The sequence below is a fragment of the Macaca thibetana genome, chromosome 3 (assembly GCF_024542745.1).
Source record: "Macaca thibetana thibetana isolate TM-01 chromosome 3, ASM2454274v1, whole genome shotgun sequence".
NCBI lineage: Eukaryota > Metazoa > Chordata > Mammalia > Primates > Cercopithecidae > Macaca > Macaca thibetana.
The window spans coordinates 37,800,896-37,825,057 of record NC_065580.1 but is presented as its reverse complement, the minus strand read 5'-3'; the positions used below and the strand labels follow the sequence as shown (position 1 = coordinate 37,825,057).

The 24,162-nt window shown below is 37.0% G+C and overlaps 1 protein-coding gene and 1 non-coding gene across 7 annotated transcripts in view; one reads left to right on the top strand and one right to left on the bottom strand.

The window, feature by feature from the left end:
* Nucleotides 1-24,162, top strand: part of CPED1 (cadherin like and PC-esterase domain containing 1) — a 311,112-nt gene that overhangs the window by 199,254 nt on the left and 87,696 nt on the right. The gene's annotated exons all lie outside the window — the stretch shown is intronic.
* Nucleotides 7,746-7,852, bottom strand: LOC126951738 (U6 spliceosomal RNA). The gene has a single exon (XR_007724607.1). It is a non-coding gene; the product is annotated as a U6 spliceosomal RNA (small nuclear RNA).

Below are 24,162 nucleotides of genomic sequence, written 5' to 3'. Positions count from 1 at the left end.
GATCACATGTGCTTTGTAGGTAATGGCAGGAGTGTTAGGTTTTGTGTTCTTTGCATCTGAAGGCACCTCAGCCTCATATCTCCAAAATTAAACGTATGATCTTGTCTGCATCAAGCAGTTCAGCCAAGAGCAGTAAACACACAAGAGCAGGTGTGTTTGAAAGACTCTAGGTCTTTTTTCAAAAAAATTTAATAGAGAAAATTACTTGCAAGTGATAGAAGAGTTAAGAAGCAAAACAAAGTATAGTTTTGTAACCCATAATTATAAAATCTCTACTAACCTGCTGGGACAAAGGGATGAGCTGGCTTTTCAGGCCTTGGTGCCCTGTCACCCCATTTTACAATGTGGCCATAAAGTTGGGAAACATAGACTTTATTTTATTTTACAGATTATGCAACCAAACATTATATGCCTCTTGATATGACGCAATGAGGAAGTTCACAGGACTTCCTAAATAAATGTAATATTCACGTTTAGCCAGGCTCACAATTCAAACAAATCAATTGTTTAAAAACATAAACAATAAGTAATTTAAACACTGGATATTTGCTTCTATTAAGTCACTATTAATTTTTCTAAATTGGATTGGTATTTTGGTTATATAAAATAGTGTTTGTCTTTTAGAAATATGTATCAAAGCATTTATAGATGAAATGATACAATATCTGGAAATGACTTTACAATAACCCAGTGAGAAGAAATCAGGGAGTAGAAGTTTAGATAAAATAAGATTGACCATATGTTGATAATTGTTGAATATGGAGGTTGAATCCAAATTTATTATTGTTTTATTCTATGAGTACTTAGTGTGTGTGTGTATATATATATATATATATATATAGTACATGAAATGTTTTGATACAGGCCTGCAATGTGAAATAAGCACATAATGGAGAATGGGGTATCTAGCCCTTCAAGTATTTATCCTTTGAATCACACACAACAAAATTACACTATTTTAAAATGTACAATTCAGTTATTGTTTACTATAGTCACTGAATCTAAATTTAATCTATTTTTGTTTTGTTTGAACTTTTCTACAAATAAAACGTTAAAAATAAATACATTTGTGGGAATGAATGACACATCCTAGAGACAGATTGTGAGGAGAAAAACTAAAAGATTCCAAAACTGAGCCTTGAGGATCATAACATTTAGAGATGGGGAAAGGGGAAAATCAGAAAAGGAAACTTAAATGGAGGAGTAAGGACAAGAAAGAAAATCAGGAAAGTGTGGCATGGCAAAGCTGAGAAGGAATGGGAGTAGTGGTAAAATATGAGAATTTCTCTGAGAAATAGACTTAAGATGAGGACAGAAAAATCCTTCTCATCTCAAGTGACTGAGGCTCAGATACGCCATTATGTTATTGGCAAGAAGGTGTAAAGAGGAGAGAAGAGAAGACTAGGATTTGGGCTTGGGTGAGGGAGGTAATGCTCCTTGCACATGAGTATTTGACTCTGCCAGGTTTACTACTAAAGAAAACTGAGGCAAAGACACAAGCCTGGGCAACAGTAACCTTGCTTCCCATTTGTCATCATCCCTTGTCTGATTATCTCAGGAGCTGCTAACAGAGTAGTGACTATGCCTTATATCATAGGATCTGGGCATTTCTGAGTCCTTCAGACATATTTTCACATAATGGTGTTCCATTCTACCTTTATTTCCAACATCTTCCTTGCTCCAAGATAGCTCTCTTCATTTATGAAGATGAAGGATACTTTGAAGCCAGTATGAAAAAGTCCTGTAAAATCAATGAAGGCGTATTAATCCATTCTCACACTGCTACAAAGAACTACCTGAAACTAGGTAATCTATGAAGAAAAGAAGTTTAATTGACTGACAGTGCTGCAGGCTATACAGGAAACACAGCTGGAAAGCGTAAATGTACTTACAATCATGGCGGAAGAAGAAGGGGAAGCAAGCACATCTTCACGTGGCAACAGGGTGAGAAAGAGCGAAGGAGGAAGTGCCACACATCAGTTCTCATGAGAACCCACTATCATGAGAGCAACAAGGGGGAAATCCACCCCCATGATTCACTCCTTTCCCACCAGGTCCCTCCCCCAACCTTGAGTATTACAATTCAGCATGAGATTTGGGTGGGGACACAGAGCCAAGCCATATCAGGTTTGTTAGAAAACTTAATTTAACCATGATGCCTCTCAATTTATGAAAAATAAAGAGTTTGCCCATAGGTGATTTTTAAAGTCATCACAATTTTTGGAAAAGAAATGACAGTGATTTTAGCCATACTCTTATTCTACTTTCTTAAGAGGTTTTTTTAAATATATAATTTGTATTTATTGCCTACTTTATCATCTTAACTCTGTATCAATTTAGCAAATGGATACAAAGATTTATTTATTCATTCCACAGATATAAATACTTGCAACAAGTATTTACTGAGTGCCTACTGAGTGTCAGGTATTATTATAGACACCAGGCAACAACAGTGAACAAGAACTCAGCAGCAAACAAAAAAAGACAAAAATCTCTGCTTTTGTGAAATTTACATTAGGGTTGAAGAAACAGTTAAATAATTTTAACAAGTAAATATACAATATGCCACATAATGATAAGTGCTCTGAAAAAAATCAAACAAGATAAAAAGACAGAGAATGAGAAGGGGCACTATTGTAATAGTGGTGAGAGAAGCCCATTTGATGAGGTGGCATTTGTGCAGAGACCTGAATGAAGTGAGAAGGGAAGCCTTTCAGCTATCTGATACAAGCACATCCTAGGCAGAGCAACAGTGAGTGCAAAAGCCCTGGGGTGGGCACACACTGGTGATTTGAGAAACAGTGAGCAGAGCGGTCATTGTGACTCTGGCAAATAGTGAGATAGAGAGTAGAGAAAAAAAAAACAATGAGATGGGTACAGAAAGGTTGGGCAATGGAGACAGATCATGAAACACCTTGCAAACTATGCTAAAGACTAGATTTTAGGCCAGGCGCAGTGGCTCATGCTTGTAATCCCAGCACTTTGGGAGGCCAAAGCGGGCAGATCACAAGGTCAGGAGTTCGAGACCAGCCTGATCAATATGGTGAAACCCTGTCTCTAGTAAAATAAAAATTAGCTGGGCATGGTGGCGTGTGTCTGTAGTCTCAGCTACTCAGAAGCTGAGACAAAAGAATCGCTTGAACCTGGTGGGAGGAGGTTGCAGTGAGCCGAGATAGTACCACTGTACTCCAGCCTGGGCAACAGAGTGAGACTCTGTCTCAAAAAAAAAAAAAAAAAAAAAGACTAGATCTTATTGGACAGGGGTTGGGGGGATTGGGTGATTTTGAGAACAGGCATGGCATTATCCGATTTAGTTTTTAAAAAGGTATGTCTGAATATTTTAAGCTGGATAAGACCAAGCTTTTCTCACTTCCAGACCTATGTGTTCCAGACCCTAAACTACCCCTAATGCCAAATATTATTTTCAGGAACTAATTTCAATTCTGACTGTAGTAAAATTAGAGAGGCAATGTTTTCCTAGACTCAGGAAAACTAGAAAATAAATAAATAAATAATTTTAAGAAAATACTTTTCTTTTATCTACTTTTATTTTCCAGTATCACAGAAACATATATCCTTTTTTTGACCATCAAAAACTTCTCTTTCAAATAATGCAGCCTCTCAAATTCTGAAGAAATGGAACCAGCTCTGGATTATTCTACCACATTTAGCAAACATATAAAATCTGAAACCTGAATGTGATGACAGGATTTTATTAAATCCTAGTGAAGTCATCTAAGTTAAGTTACAAATTATTTTACAAAAGTCACACACACACAAATCAGATTTTCCCCATCCCACAGTCAGTGCTGAGTTTTAAAGCCTGTCTGGCCAGTCTTGGCTGTTATAGTATTGTTCCTTTAGCCTATAAATGCCAAGGTTACTTGGAGGTAAAGGCCATGTGGTTATTGCAAAATAGAGAATTAATGGAATGAGGAAAATGTTCCAAAATATTAAAGGATAGGTGCTCAGGGGAAAAAAGTAAAAGAACTGTTTGATTCATGCTTTTTGCCACCTTTTAGAATATGAACCGCAATCCAAACTCTTCAAAAAACACTGAGCATAGAAAAAGACAACATTTTTAGAGTTTAACAAATAGTTTGCTGATATATAGGGAAATTCATGACCTGGTGAGCAAAGGATACCATAAGTCTACATCCTGCAGTCTGCAATTAAGCGTATTAGAGAAGACTGCCTGGAGGAAGTGACATCTGAGATGATTTTGAAGGACCAGTACAAGGCAGGCTGCGGAGAAGAATATTATTTTTGCTAGGGAGGCCTTTGAATTGAAACTTGGGGTTCTTTCTGTGGCCATTGAAATAAGAATGTGACAGCACAATTATGTACAATCTGCGTTCATTTTTCATTCTCTCCATCATTTCTCCAGATCCTTCTGGGGTGGTGGAATGCCTGTGGCTTTCGGACTAGCGTGGCAAAACAGAAAAGTTCTAATTCACTTAAATTTGGGTGGTTATTGGTTGCATGCCTCTGTGGTTCTTTTTCGTAATTTTGGGTCCAAAACTCTGAGAGATATATCAGTTTCAGACCTTGATCAAAATGTATTTTTAATTGGTGAGCTCATCACAGAAATTGAGAAAGATGGTAGAAAGAAAAAGAGGAAATGCTATTATTTGAACAATTCAGTTTTTGAAATTTCCTTCAACATTATTTCCCTGGCTTACCAACAAACTGGCACTACAGTTAAGTCCACAATAAATATTTCATTTTAATCAGAGTGTTGTTTGATCTCTTGTCTAGATGGCAGCAAACCAGAACACTTCCTTGACAATAAGTGATATAAGTAGACCTTACAAATACATTGAAAATATCTTGTGCAGTGATCCCATTTCTGGCATTATGAGTAAATTGGAGACCCAGAAGTGGAAAGGAATGAAATTGGAGAGGGGAAATCTGTGAAACTTTGACATTATGTTTGAATCTGCAACTATTAACTACTATGTCCACTGGCTATTTCCTAAATACAATTGGCTCTTTCTTGGGTCATCTTATTCTTTCACCATTTCCCCTCATTCTTTCCTACAAGGCATGTGTGCATATAGAGTTTGAGTATACCTAATCTGAAAATCCAATATCTGAACTGCTCCAAAATTCAAAACTTTTTGAGTACTGACATGAGGTTCAAAAGAACACTCACTGGAACATTGAGTTCAGATTCTTGGATTATGGCTGTTCAACCGGTAAATATTTACTGCAAATATTCCAAAATCTAAAAGCATCTGCAGTCCAAAGCACTCTGGTTTCAAATACTTTGGAATAAATATACAAACTATAAGATGGATGATATGCATGACTGTACATGCTGCTTTGTGTCTGTGCTCTCTAGAATCAAGCAGGACATCCCTCGAGTACCAGAGCTAACCTTAAGTTGTTCTTTGTACCCAACGCATAGCTTAATATGATGAACAAAATGTTTGGCACATTATGTTCAAACTTGAATAACTACAGGTCAGGTTTTGAGGGGTAAAGCAGACCAATAGTTATTTAGAAGTCAAGAGAATATGCAAAGAACAAAAAGATAGAGAAAATTTTTGGAAAAAACTATCTTTTATTCATTTATGCACTTGAATACAAAACACATACTGTAAAATAAATAAAAATATTCATGCCTGATGGCAAAGAGAAGACTCTTATATCAAAATTTTAAGACAAACAAAATAGATATGATTTTTATGTTTTCTGCTGAGGAGAAGCAGAGCACTTTCCCACTGATTTTCTGACAATTTGTCATCAGGCTGAACCATGTATTTTCTGGGAACTTGATCAAGTAAAATCATTCTGGGACACCAAAGTGCTTTCAAAACCTAGATCAGGTTTCCTTTTGGATCAGGGATCCAACCAAGAGCATATAGAACTCTTAAGATGGATTAATTTTTACTCTGTTCTTCTGATCTGTTTCATTTATCATGTAATAAGTTGACAAAGGGACTGAAATACACAGAGACATGGAATTTTGGGGTTACCCAGAAAAACCTCCGCTGACTCAGTCAAATTTGTGGTTTATATTTTAGCCATTGCTATGGTTAATTTCTGTTTGTTTTTACAATGCATATGAACAAATGTTTGATGAAAAAATTAAAAGAGAAGAAACCAAAAGTGAAATGTGAGCACTGTTAGACTGGCCAACATTAATTAAAGATACCAAACTAAATGACGGAAAATGTGAACAATCTGGGTTACTTTAGTTGAAAAAATAAACCATTTATAGTACCCTAATACCTTTTAGGCTTGTTTAGTAGATATAAAAGCTTTTCTTTCTTTTGTGTCAAAATTCCTATTGGGTTGCTGCAACTAATAAAATCAAAATCACATTAATTCAATTTCTCCTTTAATTGCTTCTTCTCATGGATTATCTGAAAATTTCAGCAATGACGTGGTATCCTCCAAGATTCTAAAGAGTGGGCCAGAAGCAAATGAAGGGTGGAGGAAAAGTAGGGAAATGAGGGAAGTTGTCATTTCTGAGCAACTACTATGTGTTAGTAGGTGCATAGCCTTTCAATAACCCCACTATGTAAGCGTTGTTAACTCTACAGAGGAGGAACTTAAAGTTTTAAAAGGCTAGTAACTTGCCCAGGGTTAGTGGTAGTTAAGATTTAATCCTACTTCTGATTTATGTCAAATTTCTACTGCTTCACATCTCCTGTAAAACTCAGGTACAAGATTAAGACATGCCCGACAGAAAATCTCAGAAATAAATTGGAAGTATTTTCCTATATGTTTATAATGAAGTAAGAGTTAGAAATTAACATCTGTGGACTTCATTTATCTGTACAGTCATGGCCTCTATTAACATGGATGAGAAGGCACTGACCCCCCCCCCCCCCCGCCATATATCTATATATACAGCGAGAGATGTGCTCTGTTGCCCAGGCTATAGTACAGTGGTCTATCTTGGCTTACTGCAACCTCTGCCTCCGGGTTCAAGCAATTCTCCTGCCTCAACCTCCCAAGTAGCTGGGACTACAGGTGCCTGCCACCATGCCCAGCTAATTTTTGTATTTATTTTAGTAGAGACAGGGTTTCACCATGTTGGCCAGGCTGGTCTCAAACTCCTGATCTCAAGTGATCCACCTGCCTTGGCCTCCCAAAGTGCTGGGATTATTGGCACAAGCCACCGTGCTCGGCCTATAATATATTTTGCAATGATAGCAGTAAAAAGTGTTCATGGTACTACCTGGATAATGGTGATTAAATATAATTTAATTAACATGGACCAAACTATAGATTTATTTTACCATTTTTTCAGGTGATTGAAGCAGAGCATATATGATCTCAACATATCAAGACTGTAACTGAGGATTATTTCATTTACCAGGTGTATGGTTTGGGGTTTTGGTTTTCTGTTAAATCTGTCAAGCTTTTAAGCTCAGTACGTCTCATTGCTTATTTAAAAATGTAATATGATGTGAAGGACAGAAATGAATTCAAATGTGTGTATTGGGACTTTCTAATGTCTCATAAAGTAAGTTTTTAATTTTTATAAATTCATTAGAGAGAACTAATATGATCTGTTTTTAAAAACATCCCTTTCTCTCATTAGTTGTTTGGTTTTTGTTTTTCTGTTTTGAGACAGGGTCTCGCTCCATTGCCCAGGATGAAGTGCAGTGGTTCTTTCACCATTCACTGCGGCCTCAGCCTTCAGGGCTCAGGTGATCCTCTTGCCTCAGCCTCCTGAGAAGCTGGGACTACAGGCTTGTTCCACCATGCCAGGCTAAATTTTCTGTTTTAAAAATTTGGAACGCTTCATGAATTTGCATGTCATCCTTACACAGGGGCCGTGTTAATCTTCTCTGTATCATTCCAATTTTAGTATATGTGTTGGTGAAGCGAGCACCACTAGTTTTTGATATTATGATTTTCTTGCTTAGTATACCACAATGTATAAAGTACCATACTAAAGTCTCCTGTTTTGTTTACTAGTCTATTAATTCTTTCAAAAGAGGAGATACAAATAGAAACATGTAAGATCTCAGACCTTTAAGAGACATGATAAAATATCTACACAGATATCTATAACATTAACCCAGGAAATCCTTGTGTAGAGTTAACAGCTTGATTTTGAAAAAACATAAGATAATTTAAAAATATTTTGCTTTATTCTTTCCATGGTTTAATTACTATCATTTTAAATCACCTTTCATTATACAAAAACACATATTGAAACAAAGAACTGCTCATTTTCTAGTGATTACAGATACATCAACATAGATAATATTGATAATTCTAGCAAAAATTTAATTTTAGAAGTCTGATCATTTTAAGTCAAATGAGAAGTACATCTAACACACTATGCTAGGTTGAGAATATGAAGTACCGCTTTAAATGTTTGCTCTGGAACCAAATGTAGAAAAGTTTAGACGAGTCATGGACCAATCATTACTGAATTCATCTCAAGGATATTTTCACTCTTCTCTACTTGGTAATAACCACTAAGGGAATAGGGAAATTTCCACACATATGTAAGAAATGTGAAGGACTTCGAGATAGATATGCATTTTGAGGAAAACATTTATCTTCAGTGTAAAAAATTCAATAAACATAAGTTAATTTTTCTTTCCAAAACACTACTTGCTACTTCTTCCTGGTGTCTTGACTTCTAACAAAACCTCAAAGTCGGTTGGTGTTTGGTCTGAATGTGTATTTCTATGAGTGTGCTGTAAATTGGCCTTGGAGAAATAGGGGTTTTCTCGAGTCCAGGAAGCCTTGTTGTGTTGTTTGGCTGTTACTTGGTGCCTTGACTATAACACATGAAGGGACTATGTGGCTTAGGTTGCCGCTTTCCTAGAAGGCAGGGGGAGATGGTGTTTAGTGGGTCTGCTGCTTGAGTAGGCCAAAGAAAACCTTGTTGTAAGTAGCGCCTCAGGGTGGAATACATTCTTTGCCAAGCATGTCATTCAGTTTCAGAAATAATTTAGCTGCTTTGGGATGTGGAGAGCAGGAAGGAATTTTGCTATTGGCTGCTGGAATAGTCCTGGTGAATAAAATGGTGGGGAGAAGATTGCTGAGAACGATCTGTTGCTAGGAGCTGGGGGGAGTTGAAACTTCAGTCTGCTCAGTTGGCACTAGCTGTATGCAGTCTGTTGCGGGCCCTGTGAGAAAGCTACCTGCAGGCTGCTACTCTGTAAGCAGACAGCCTCCATTGTACCTTCTGACTGCTTTCAACTGTCAGGCAAATGCTTAATCAGCAGCTTTTGAAAAAGAGCATGATTAATAAACCCATAAAACTCTCTTCTCTGATTAAAGCCACAACTGTGTGGCAAAATCTATTAGAGCTTAGTTAGAGACCATTATAGTAGAGAAAATAAATTATTAAAGGGCAGATTTGTAGGCACTCTAGGAAAACAGATTTGGCTGGACTTAGTCCCGTCTCCCAGCTGTGAGAATTAAATAGGAGTCTGGGGACATGTAAAATTTAGTGCAGGACGTAGTTATAAGACAGCAGGGAAAATGCTATGACTGAGAGGCAGCAGCTCTCTATGAAATGCACGTTGATTTTCAAAGGCTGAAGAGTGTTTCTTCAGTTCCCCATGCTACTGTACGCTGATAGAGAATAGATGAGACCGAATTTTAGATCACACTAAAGTTTCTCTTTTTTTCAGCTTTATTTTTAAACCTTTTCCCACAAGTCTAGCTCATTAGAGCAAAAGAACTTTAATGAGATAATGGGCATAAAGTCAACCTGGAAAGTTGAAAAAACACCATTTGGTTGTCATTACTGGACTGAACTCAATTTTCATTTTGGGCATTTTTGTTACAGTTAAGGATATCAAATATAAATGTTGATCAATGTTTACTTCTTCAGAATTGCACACTAAAATAATGCATTTTCATAAAGTAGCTAATCCACAAGTTTCCAGTTAGTAGAGCTTTGTTTTTACTTTAGTTATTCCTTAAAAATAATCTTTTTTTTTTTTTTTCTAGAGAGTACCCAATAAGTCCTGGTACTATTAGGAGAGCATTCCTAAAGCAGGTTTTAAAAGTAATAGCAAATTAGTGCATTGACTCTCATTTTGAAATGTATTACTTTATGCTCATTTACTTACTGCTTTACTCTATAAATGTTTGTTGATCATGAGCAATACATGAGATCACATGAAAGTACTGCCAGGGATACAAAAATAACAACAGTACCACTAATACCTTTACTGTGACTGATGCTATGGATAACACCGAATTACTTACAAAGGGCAAACTATGCATCAAGCACTGTTCTCAACGCTTTACAGAAACTCATTTATTCCCCACAACAACCTTTAGAAGTAAGTCCTATGATTATCCTTTACATACTTGAGGAAACTAAGGCACAGGGAGGTTAAGTAATTCCCCGTGTTAAACAACTAGTAATGGGCAAAGCTAGGATTTGATTCAGGCAGAATAATTGCTACCGTTGAGTGTGTGTATATGGGTGTGTTTTGTGTGTGTGTGTGTGTGTGCGCGCGCGTGCATATGTGCTTAATAGAGGTAACAGTAGAAGAATGCTTAGAAAAATGCTGGGGGCAGAGGCTGTAGAATTCTAGCTATTGAGAGAGCCATGGAACTGACTTGAACCATGAACTTTGAGTAGGATCTGGATGTGCAGAGATGGAAGCTGAGCCTGGCAGCACAAGAGTAGCAAAGCAAGCCGTCCAAATCCCCTAATCTGTGGAGTATACAAAGTTGACTATGGATGGTAAGGTCAAGCTAGTAGATGAAACCAAATTGTAAACCTAAGAATCAGACTAGGAAGTGTGACTTTTGTTTAATGCCAATGGTAATTCATTGATTTTTTTTTTTTTTTACTATTGGGGAGATATGTTCAGAAATATGTTTCAAAGTTTAAGTCTAATAACAATGTGTGGTTAGATTGCAATAGAGAAAGACTGACATGTGTTTAGAATAAGATTACAATAAAAAGTCAGAAAATAGTGTTGAGGTAGCAGTTATTATGCAAAAGACAAGGTGGTGTCAGCAGTTTATTGTTTAGGAAAAAATCACTCAGTACCTTATACCTTGGCATTTATAAACTAGACAATCTCAAAACATGTTATTGAACCAAACTGACAAAATAAGAAGGCTTTATTATTCAAATACAAGCTTCTGAGTGTCATGAGTACACACCTTTTTTGATGCTTTTTTATAGCTTCTTAGATAAAAGCTCATTTTTGATAGTTACATTCGGTATGGTTTCTTGGGCACATGCTATGCTTCTGTGTGAAAGATGAGTAAATCAGATCCATTTTCGTTGTAGTTTTCCCCAGATGGCAAGTGTGAGTGGAGCAAGCACACTTTTGCCTGATTGGAAGCATCTGCAGTTTATTTGCTATGGTGTTGCTCCCTATTTTTTTTTTCCCCTGACTCATGCTTAACAGAGTGCTGCCCAATCCTGCTTATTTTCTTCTCACTGCAACGTTCATATCAGCTGCCATTGGGGTTGTCTTCTTATTACTCTCTGAAATTCACTGTGCCAGAGCCTTCTCTGCAGCTCATATGAAATACAGCTAACTCAAAGCCCTTCATGTAGCTGTAGATCCAGGTGGTTACAAGATACCACGTGCTGGCATAATGATATCACAGATATGGCATGACTTATCAAAGCATGTGATTTTATTTTAAGTTTCATTCCTATCAGTAACTGAATACACGGTCTCTATCAGTTATTTCTGAGCCTGTTACATGGATCTTCAAACCTGGGAAGATTCCTCTGAAGCAAATGTGATAATAGTAGGGATTTTAACTTCTGCTTTTTTCCCCTGCCCACAAAGGGGTAGTATTTTAGGTCATGAGAAACAATGATGATGCCTTTGGCAAATTAAATTCAATGCCAGGGAATAACTCTACAGTCTATAAGTGCCAAAAACTATTGAAATTCACAGAAATGGCATCGGAATGATTGCTTCGAAATAGGAATTACAAGTGCATTTTAGCATTTGTAATTGCAGAGCTAAGAAGAACATAACAAGAGGTGTTAGACCGTCAGTAGAAGCACAGCATTGCCAGGTGTAGTTCTCTTTGATTTATAGGCTGAAGTAGTGAATGGACAGTCGGGACAGTCCACACATGGGGTATAATAATGAGTAAGAGTGTGAACACCTTGGAGAATAAGATTCAACTCGCTGGCTTTCCCAGCCGTAATAATTCAGTCAACAATGTTGAAAATATTTTCACTGGGTATATGATCTTTCTGTGTGCTACAGAAAAATACAAATATAGGTCCGAGCATGGTGGCTCACACCTGTAATCCCAGCACTTTGGGAGGCTGAGGTGAGAGGATCATGAGGTCAAGAGATCTAGACCGTCCTGGCCAGCATGGTGAAACCTGTCTCTACTAAGAATACAAAATTAGCTGAGCGTGGTGGTGCGTGCCTGTAGTCCCAGCTACTTGGGAGGCTGAGGTGAGAGAATCGCTTGAACCTGGGAGGTGGAGGTTGCATCACGCCACTGCACTCCGGCCTGGCAACAGAGCAAGACTTTCATCTCAAAAAAAAAAAAAAAAAAAAAAAAGGAAGAAGAAAAATAAAAGTACAAATATAGAAAAAAGTTTCTATTTTCTAAGGCAGTGTCAGCCAGTGGAAAGATAATGTGAACCACATATGTAATTTTAAATTTTCCAGTAGCCACATTTTTTAAAAAAGTAAAAAGAAAGAGGTGAAGTTAATTTAAATAATGTTATTGGACCAAATATATCCAAAATATTATGTTTCAAGATATAATCAATATAAAAATTACTAGTGAGATAGTGCATATTCTTTTTTTATTTTGTCTTCTGAACCTGGTATGTATTGTACAGTTACAGTGCATCTCGTCTGAGACTGGCTGTGTTTCAAGCGCTCAGTAGTCACATGTGGTTCATTACTACTATATTGGGTGGCACAATTCTAGGCATTTAAAAAGCCAGCTGGTATGAAAGGTTTTATATGATGATAAAGGTGCATCCATGTAAGATTTTCATAATATTATCATATTCCTCATTTAATGAATTAATTAGGGCAATGTTTCCAAGAGTGTGGCCAGAGAAACATCACTTTTCCTATAAAGTATTATGTAAAAAGTGGTGTGCAAGGAAATAAGATCAGAGACTTCTGGGTTAGCCCTAGAACTTAAAGTACAATAAAAGAAAATAATCATCATCATAGTAATTTTCATTTTTATTTTTATTTAGTGTTCTCCGTAATTTTTTTTTAAAAGGAATTTTTCTTCATCCTCTCTGCTGATGAAAACCTCAGGTGTGTTGATGCATATGTGGACTTCCAAGAGGAGAATGTGTACATTTCCTATTCTCAATTGGTCGTGAAATTGTTTTTGCATAGAGCATCTCTTGGGCCTAGTGTTACAAGGAATATACTGTGGAAAATGCTGATTTAAGCCTCAAATAAGTGATGTAGGAATTTGGAAATAGGAAAAAGGGAAAATGGAGAGGTCCTGGGAGCCTTGTTTGGAATGCGGGTGTACCTTCAGTTAATTCTTCTCAAGTGTGTACAGCAGAATTTATTACAATATTTGGCTTGCTCTGCACTTGGCTGTCTCCCCACAAATTTTTAAGTTTTTTATAAAAAAGTCTTATTTACATTTTTATCCCACATTGGAGCAGGCACAACTATCAGTAAATATTTGTTGAATTGAATGAAACAGAAAGTTCAATACAGACCAGTGCAAAGTGGGGAACTTAAAGAGAAAGGAACTTCTCTAGCCCAAGAAGAGAAACAAATCACACCAAGAAGTTAAGGTCAATGAGGAAATGACAATGAGAGCAGTAGTGCCATCGTAGCAGTGAAGGGCCTCTCAGCTCCTCTCAGACATTCGACTTCAGAGTCATTCACAGGAGAATATCCACATTAAAGGCAAATCAAAAGAGGAGAGAGCAGTGAAGAGAAGGTTAGATAGGGCAAGGCAGAGAATCATATGTCAAAAGCTAACAAAAACCTACCTTCACTGTAACATGTGTGGGTGTTTCTGCCTTTAATAGATCAATCTCTAGATTTTTGAGAAAATCAGATCTGAGATACAAGGTAGGAGGAGGTGCACATCAGATGGGAAGGTCAAGAACAAGAGCGTAGGGAACAAACTCTAGAAAATGTACTTTTCTATCCAGATACCCCAAGAAAGACAAAGTTATAGAAATGAATTATTATCGAGACCAGTCTGGTCAACATGGTAAAACCCCGTCTCTACTAAAAATACAAAAACTAGCCTGGCGTGGTGGCACACACCTGTAATTGCAGCTACTTGCAAGGCTGAGGCAGGAGAATTGCTGGGACCTGGGAGGTGGAGGTAGCAGTGAGTCGACATTGCGCCACTGCACTTCAGCCTGGGCAACAGGGTGTGTGAGACGCCATCAAGAAAGAAAAAGAGAGAGAAAGAAGGAGAGAGTGGGAGAGTAAGAGACAGACAGAGAGAGAGAGAGAAGGAAAGAAAGAGAGAAAGAAAGGAGGGAAGGGAAGAAGGGAGGAAGAGAGGAAGGAAGGAAGGGAGGGAGGGAGGGAGGGAGGGAGGAAGGAAGGAAGGAAGAAAATTTAGAGACAAATGCCCAGAAAATTGACTTCTTTGCAGATTTTTGTGGCTTTTCTAACATCTAGATAGGGAGCAGTTAGCTCATATTTCTACCTGGTAAGCCCTCTTGGAATCTAATTTCTGAATCCAGTTATAAATAAAGCCATTCACAGAGGAAGACAGAAAGCAGGGAGTAAAGCAATCCTCAGTTTCATCTTCCGTCCTCCTCTCCTCTACACCTAATCTGCAGTTTATATTTTTTTCCTATCTGACAAATCCTGCTTTTAGAAGTAGACTTCCCCCTTAGCCTGAACACAAAAGAAGAGAAAGATTTCCTCCATTTCCTCCATATTCCACCACTGATGGGAATTTTTAAATGTTAGATAAAACAGAAATATGGAACAAAATTGAGTATGCTAATGAAAGTTGGGTATAGTATAGCAAAATTAATCTTGCAGCCATAATTGTAGTGAGAGACCATTCCCAGAACTTCTGGAGACATTTCAGAGAATAATTTTTCCTGTTCTAGACTTAGACATCAAAAAGAAAAGGCAATTTTCTTAATTCTACTCTCAGCAAGCATCTCCAGAACATTACCTCTGACCTGGCTTCCAAACACCAGACATACTCTTTCAGCTTGTCCTTCCAAAGTTTTGGCCACCCAAAGAATGCACCAGGCTGAAGATCAAAGAACTCTGCTGGTTTACACTTGGCTGCTGGGACAGCTCTGTGTTGTGCCTCTGCTGGAATTAGTGCTGTCTTCATCAGAGGAGTCAGCCACAGGAATAGGGCAACCAGTCATTGGAGACAGGAAGAAGTGGCGAGGATAGCATCAGTGCAGTGTAAAAGCTGTGCTCCCTGCTTCCCAGTGGGTGACAATGGCTGCCGTAAGAGGGTTTAAGCCTGGGAGAGCTGTGGGCATCATTTGGAGGTAGTCTTCTATCTAGAAATTGTGATCACCATTAGGTCATGATCACAACAAGCAAGAAAAAAATTACTTTCCTATAGGTTTTTTCTACAGTCGGGCTCCAGAATTTTAAAAACACATTCTGACTTATTATCTCAGTTGACCCTCCCATAAAATGAAGCAAGATTGGAAGTCATTAGACTGAAGGAAACTTGAGAACAGAGAGAATCCTGTTTCTCTTGTACCTGCCATCCCTAACACAGCACCTGGCAGTAGTGAGCTGTCTGTAAGTATTTGTTGAGTAAATTAATAGATACCCATTTTGCAAGTGGTGATCCTGATTGGGAAATAATTAACAATCATGCCCAAAATAGGAAAGATGGTAAGTAACTGAGTCAATGCTATAACCCAGGTCCTCTGATTCATTTTCCAAAGAGCCTCTAGGAAGGCTTATAGACCTAGTGAGCTTTCAAAACATGTGGTGGTTCACCGAGTGTCTTTTTTTCTAGAATTATTCCCTCCTTCTGGCTTAGGCTCTTGCTAATTTCTGAAGCCAATTGTTCCTATTTTAAGACCCACTGACTCGCAGCCCATGATAAATAAATATGACACACCTGTCTCACCACCAGAGGACATGATACATCCTTTCCAAATCTTTTCCACTCTCCTCAAGCTTTCATCCCTATGCCCCAAGTCTCAACAGATTGTTAAGAAGATCAAAGTCAGCTGGTATAAACCTACATCTCCAAATCCTTCTATACCTTCACAGATCCGTTATCTAAGAGGGAGCTGTCTCTTCTCTCAGAGGATAATCCCTTCACTTTCCTCAGACCTATTACCTCTTTTCTCCTGGGAGCCTGGGTCCACCAATTAATTATTCTTCAAACTTATCCTTTCTACGGCCTCCTTCTTCTCTGTCAGCAAACATACAAATCACCCCCACGTTAACAAATAATCTTTATCTTTGTGACTCCTGGTCATGTCTTACCATCTTTCCCTTTCCTTTTCTGTCAACAGATAGACTCCTCAGCATGGCTTCCACTCTGACAACAGACCATTCTATACCATCTCAAAGTCCACAGTGGCTCCCTAACTGCCCCTGTGGGCCTTTTCCTTAGCTAAGACACTAATTACTCTCAGGGTAGTTGAGCAGCAAGGCCATCACCCTCTGTCTCCCTTCTGTGCTGCTTCTGACTTCATGGTGCTGAGGAAACTCTGAATTTTCTGTCTGAGGGAAACAGGGCCACTGGAATTGTTAACAAGTGTATAATAACAGGAGGAATTCTGACTAGGTGTCATGGAGGAAAGGGTAACTGTATTAAATGAGTAGATTATGAGGCTATGTTTTGTTTTGGTATTCAGGAGCAGAAGAATAGAAGAAGAATAAAGAAAGAGAAAGGATGGGAAGGTGCTCGTCAGTTGTGTGTCACATGGTAGGGCTGGCTTTAGGTCTTGGGGCTGTCCACGCAAAAGGCCAAAAGAGACAAGACACCCGCTTCTCCACTAGAGCACCTACATTTGCACCTGCACTCTGTGAGGGTTCCCAACCCTTGCTTTCAGGGAGGTGAGGAGGAGGAGCTCAGAAAGGAGAGATCCATTCGAGTCTGGATTTCCTCAAACACCCCACATTTCAGAACCCTTGCAGGAGAAGAACTACCTACTCTAAAAACCTCTTTCACCTATTTAATGATGCCTCCATTCTAAACTCTTTGGTCCAAAATTGGAGAGGGGGCCACTGGTTTGATTACAGGTTAGCTTAAAAAAACAAAAACAAAAAATTATATCCTTTCCTTTCTTGCTGGCGTGGCCAGAAGAGACGGAGCACAATGGAAGTCTAAAAGTCCATAATAGTTTTACCAGGTAGAAGCCCCTGAATGAGAAAAATGATCAGAAAAGGGCTAGGGAAACTGAAGGAAAACATCTCTAAATAAAAAATATTGGAAAGGCCCAGCCTCACTTATTGTCATCATAGAAAAGGCAGAGGAAATTGTATACAAGTATATTTCAAGTCTACCAGTCCACACACACCTACAGGCAGCCATATGTCAGACTTTGTTCCTGTGGGTGAAAATTAGGTGCCCTACCTGCCCAAATCTGAATTGATCCTCCAGAATAATGGTCAGAGCAAGTTACAGAACCTGAACAGTATCCACATTGTATTCGTTGTCCCTTCACAGAGGACTGGTCAGTAGCCCCAGTGATCCAAAAAGGAGAGGCACATTATCTCATTTCCCCTGGATACAATACTAGTTAAAAGTGGAAAGAATTATAAACAGAACATTACAGCTTCATTAAGCCCATGATGCAGGTCAAGTTTCCTGGCAGCCACTTCTGCCCCAGGCTAGTGCTAGACATGTAGTCATTTACAGGCAGAAATAATAGAGGATTATACAGTCCTCTCTGTGCAACATGTGTTGAAGCTTTATATAGCTATTAATGCTCCTTTCCTGCAGAAAACGGTCAGATAAATATAACCAAAAGAGGGTCATTGCCTAATCCTGATGATTCAAGTGGGTGCTGCAGGCCACCTCCATAAAACATTGGTTTTCTTTTCTGGGATGCAGTCCCTTTTCATTATTAAGTAAAGAAAAGACTTCTCTCTCTGGAAAGCAAGGTTTATTTTGCTGATGAGGATTTCAGATGAATTTTAGATACTATGAAAACTATATTATTAAGCCTGTTGATAGGTATAGTAATTATAATTTTTATTGATTTTGAAGATTTTTTTCTTAAATTTATATATGTCATCAAACATGAAAAGTCTTTCCATGTTTTATGAGTGCATTAGAAATGCTGTCCTTTATTAATCAGAACTGGAAAAATTGTATCGTTTTTTACGGTGTGAGACTTTATACATCCCACTCATCTGTCAGTGAAGCAACACTTCCTTCCATTTTTAGTAAGTTAATTATTTCATCCCTCTTATATTTTTCGCCCTATAGGTAATTCTGAGTCTTTTATTCACTTTTCACACTGTTGAAAGATTTCACAGTCACTCCTCAGTTGATATTTAGGAAACTCTATTTTAGGTACTTTTGGTATTATCTTTTCTTTGCACTTTCCGAGGTTTCTAGTATTGTTTTTACTTATTTTCTATTCCTGAAAACGGAGCTTCAATTAAGACAGATAATTTGTTCTTTTAGGAGTTCTGAAATGAAGAATGTAATCACATATTATTTTGAATAAATAAATACAATGTATGCCATTCATTTTGCTGACTTTTCTTAAAATTCTCAGCTGCACTCAGCTCTAGGATTACAAGGTTTGAACTAACATTTTTCTCCCTTTAAAAATTTTGCAAGCACAAGACACTGTAAGAACCTGTTCAGTTCAAACGTAATTAATGTAATTTAAATGCTCAGAAATTAAAAGGCTCTTTAAAACATGGATTGGAAGCAAGTAGAAAGCTGAAGGGTACCCAGCCAATTCATTTATTACCCTAAACAGGATGATAAAAACTGATTTTCTTCCAAACATAGGTCCTAATGTCCATGAGAAAGGAGGTTCATTCCATGGACAGGGAAGCCCCTAGTAGACAGCTGCTTTTTCAGGATTTTTGTATTCAGGCAAATGTAGTAATCTGCTTCCTCTATGTAAGTACAGGCATCAGTAACCTCCCTTCTTCTACCTTGAAATCTAAGTTATGTCAACATTCAAAGAGTTTCAACTGCTAAAGATAAATACCCCTCATTCAAAAAGGAAAAGAGCAACCAAATGCATAGAAGTGGGGCACAGAGCCTTCCTTGAGATCCTCATGAAGGCAAAATAATGACATTTCTCAATAAGTTTTAGACAGTTAATTAAGAAATTTGACCTCTATTTCTCCAAAAGACAAGCATTAACTAGGCCAAAATGGGCAGCCAGACATTGTGAATATTAATATCACAAAAAGTTAATTCACTTTACAGAAGGATATTTTGCATAATGGAAAATGCTACTAATCTAATTAGAATATAGTTTTCTTTACTAAAATCTATTAACTTTTAAAGCATATTTCTAAGATATAAAACAGGTATGATGACCTTTTATTAATGGTTGTTTTAATATTTTATTGTTTTTATTACAAATAATACAAAATGTATGTAAGAAATCACTGCATGTTCTTTCTAATCTTGCCCCAGACATCACGGTTTGGTATATATCCATCTATCCTTTGTATTATTATAAATATTTACCAAGAAATGATACAATTCAATGCAAACTTTTGTTTGTAACCTACATTTTTTACTTACAATATCATGAATATCTTTCTAGATCAGTACATACTAATTTGTTTTTATCGTTTTTTTAATGGCTGAAGAAATACTGAGAATCACTGAAGAAAGAAAAACAAATTACTCATAATCCCACCGCTTAAAAAAAAAACATGTAAAATGCCTAATGAACATCTGTTCTCCACCTATCCCATCATACTCAGTCACTCTATGCTCTGAGGTTAAAGAGCATATAACAGTTGAGTGTATATTCTTTAAGATTTTGTCCAAACTGACACTGATATGTTTATATATACACCGCATACATTGGTATTTTAAAATAAAAATGAAATAATGCTATCACAGTAGCCCGCAACTTTCTTTTTTCTCCAATTTAATGTATTTTGCACATTTTTTCAGGTCAGAAGATATGAAATTAGCTTCCTCTTTTAAATGACTAATCTTTCATTATATGAATGTACTGTATTTATCTATTTAGTCATTTATTGACATACATTCAGATTTTCTTATGCTTTGCTACCATAAATATTGTTACAATGACCATCATCTTACATAGAAATCTTTTTATTCTTGTACTCATTTCTATAGTAAAGATTTCTAGAAGTGGAATTTAAAAAAAAATTTAAGTGAGAATTTTAAACTTTAATATGCTCTGCTAATTAAACAACGTATAAGTGTGCCTGTTTCCCCACAGTCTCACCAACACTAATGCTAGTTAACATCATTATATGTTAAAGTAAAAAATACAAAACAAATGCTCATCCCAGTCCTGTGACACAGTGAGAAAAATTGCACAGAGAAGTGTTTCATTCATTTATATATGTCGCTTAGAGTTATTGATTCTTCTTTCCAATAGCACTAATTTCAGGTTTTCTTATTTCCAAGAAGGATATCATTACATGCCAAGAAGCTGGGAGAGAATTGAAATTTAGTATTGATAAAGTATATGTCTTAACACATATCATATATTGAACACGGCCAATGTGACTTAAAACCTATATTAATTCAACAGATACTATTGTTCATGTACTGTCTAGGTTTATGAGGTCTTGGGGAAAATCCAAATATATTACAATAAAGCACAATAAGTCTGATAAAAGCGTTATGACACTACAGCAAAGAAAACACAAATTTCTTTGGTCGAGAAGGGGAATGAGTGTGTTTTTGGAACCCCAAACTCTTCTCATTTGTCCAGCCAGTTACCCAAAGATTTCCACCTTATCCTAGATTATTCCCCCTCTCCTTCAGTGCTCATAACTTCCTTTTACACATCTCGTATCCTGGCTCCTTCCCCACCAACCTAATGCAGACTTTCATCACCTTTCCCCTGAACAATTCATAATACCCTCCTAATTCACTTTCCTACCTCTAGACTCACTTGTCTTCAGTCCAGCTTTTGTATTTTTTTAAGTATGCAAATCTAATTATGTTGAGATAGCCCACCCCACCCCCATCATCATTAAAATCCTCCCACCTTGTCCATGGCATATTATCAGGATAAAATAATAAATGGCTACAGTATGTAACGTACAGCTTAATTTTATTTTATATATGACATATATGCATATGTAATGGATACCATATGTATAGTATGCATATGAAACATAGTACTGACTAATACCAGCTAAATTCCTCAAGCTCTATAACTGCCATTTGTTCACAATATCTATTAAATGAAACGTATGCTATCTAATTCACAGATATGTTGTATAAGGTACACAATGTGATTAGTGGCACAGAGTAGGACTTTAATTCCAATCATGGTCACATTTATTGAGCCCTCACTATTTGTCATGCATGGTTCTAGGTTCTTTATGTGTATCCTTTCATTTAATCCTCTGAACAATTTTATAAGGCAGCCCTTCACAGAGGACGAAACTGAGGCAACAATGGATTGGAATTGTATGGGGTCACAAAGAGGGTGAATGGTAAACATTTGAATTATTTAGTCTGACTCACTAGCCCCACACTTAACCACTGTGCTTCTAATAATATTAGATCTAAATCCGTCTATTCTCTTGTCACCGTGCCACCCTTGTCACAGTGACTCTGGTTTCCAGCGTTCTGCATTCCAGTGAGTTTCACAGGAGAACTCCATAGTGTATGACCAAGGTTAGGGGTACAACAAGGGGCAGCATCGATGCAGCATGTAAAATATGATTAATACTTTTCCAAAGAGGAATCCTGTTTCCAAAGTTGATCTACTAACATAGTTCACAGCCTGAATAATGATGTGCAGGAAAATTGCTATAAATGAACAAAGAAATGGGTGTATTCACAGAATACATGAGTATAGCGCATGAATAATGTGTGACCTATGGTAAAAGGAAAACTTGCAGCTAATTCAAGAGCTTATTCATTCCCAGGAGTGATTTTTGTTGTTGTTGTTGTGCCAGATAGATGTCTGTCATCACAACATATTTATTTTGTTTATAATTTTAAGAAAATAGTAAATGGATGACAATTGTTTCCATATAGCTCTGTGGTATTTTCTTTTTGCTTTTGGTTCCTGTTGCCACATTTGATATTTTCACTAACGATCCATCATCGAATAAATGGTCTCACGTGATTTCTCGGGTCGGTGTTTTTATATAAGTAGTCATTGGAACAGCTGACTCAGTTATATAGATTCTCCTGGCCGTAGGTTCTTTGACAGACAGTTAAAGATATGTCATCAAAAATAATTGTCTCCTCAGGAAATTAAAATTCTCTGAGATGGCTGAATTAGCTTCCATATAAGCAATGTCAACTTGTTTCACATATTTTTATAGTCAGCTTTATGGAACTATAAAAATTTGTTTGTGGAACATCTTACTACTGACAGTGAAATTAGGCAACTATTAAAAAATTTTTGCCAAAAGTTAGTTTAGTTCTGGATATCTATATGTGGAAAAATAAAACTAGACCCCTATCTCTTGCTATACACAAAAGTCAAATCAACATGAATCAAAGACTTAAATCTAAGACTCAAAACTATGAAACTACTAAAAAAATATTTGAGGAAACTCTCCAGAACATAGGTCTGGGCAAAGATTTCTTGGGTAATTCCCCAAAAGCACAGACAACTAAAGCAAAACTGGACAAAGGGGTCACATCAAGTTTAAAAGCTTCTGCACAACAAAGGAAACAATAATCAAAGTGAAGAGACAACTCACAGAATGGGAGAAAATATCTTCAAACTATCCATTTGATAAAGAGTTAATAACCAGAACATATAAACCATATAAACAGCACAAACAACAATAGAGAAAAGTCTCATCATCCAATTTAAAAATGGGCAAACAACAACAGAAAAAAAAATCTAATAATCCAGTTTTTCAAAATGGGCAAAAGATCTGAATAGACATTTTTCAAAAGAAGACATACAGATGACCAACAGGTATATGAAAAGGTGCTCAACATCACTGATCATCAGAGAAATGCAAATCAAAGCTACAGTGAGGTAGCATCTCACCCTACTTAAAATGGCTTTTATCCAAAAGACAGGTAACAACAAAGGGAGGCGAGGATGTGAAGAAAGGAGAACCCTTATATGCTGTTGGTGGACATGTAAATTAGTGAAACCACTATAGAGAACACTATGAACAGTATGGAGGTTCTTCAAAAAACTGAAAGTAGAACTATCATGTGATCCAGCAATCTCACTGCTGAGTATATAGCCAAAAGAAAGGAAATTAGTATATAGAAGAGATAGCTACACTCCCGTGTTTATTGCAGCACTATTCACTTTAGCCCGGATTTGGAATCAACCTAAGTGTTCGTCAACAGATGAATGGATAAAGAAAGTATAGTACTCATACACAATGGAACACTATTTAGCCATAAAGAAGAATGAAATCCTGTCGTTTACAACAGCATGGATGGAAATGGAGGACATTATGCAAAATGAGATAAACCAGGCACAGAAAGACAAACTTCGCATGTTGTCATTCATTCGCAGGAGCTAAAAATTAAAACAATGGAACTCATGGAGATAGAGAGTAGAATAATGGTTACCAGATGCTGGGAAGGGTGGGGGGTTGGAGAGTGGGAAATGGGGATGGTTAATATATACAAAAATATACTTAGATAGATGAATAAGATCTAGTATTTGATAGCACAAGAGTGACTACAGTCAACAATAATCTATTATACATTTCTAGATAACTGAGGGAGTATAATTGAAATGTTTCTAACACAAAGAAATGATGAATACTCAAAGTGATGGATACCCTATTTACCCTGATGTGATTATTACACATTGTTTGGCTATATCAAAATCTCATGTATCCTATAAGTATTGTATATTAGTGTCCTACTGTGTACCCACAAAAATAAAAAAATTAAAACACACAATAAAGAAAAAGTTAGTTTAGTTGATCTACACCATTCTTAACCTTACTAACTTCCAAAAAAACTGTATTTCATGGAGCATAGTTTGGGAAACATATGACCTTTCTAAGCATTATTATATCATTCTTATTTCCATAAACCTTTTAGAGTACAATTAAAATAGGCTTTTGAAACTTTATGTAAAACCATAGGGAAAGATAAAAAATAATGACCAATCTATTGAAC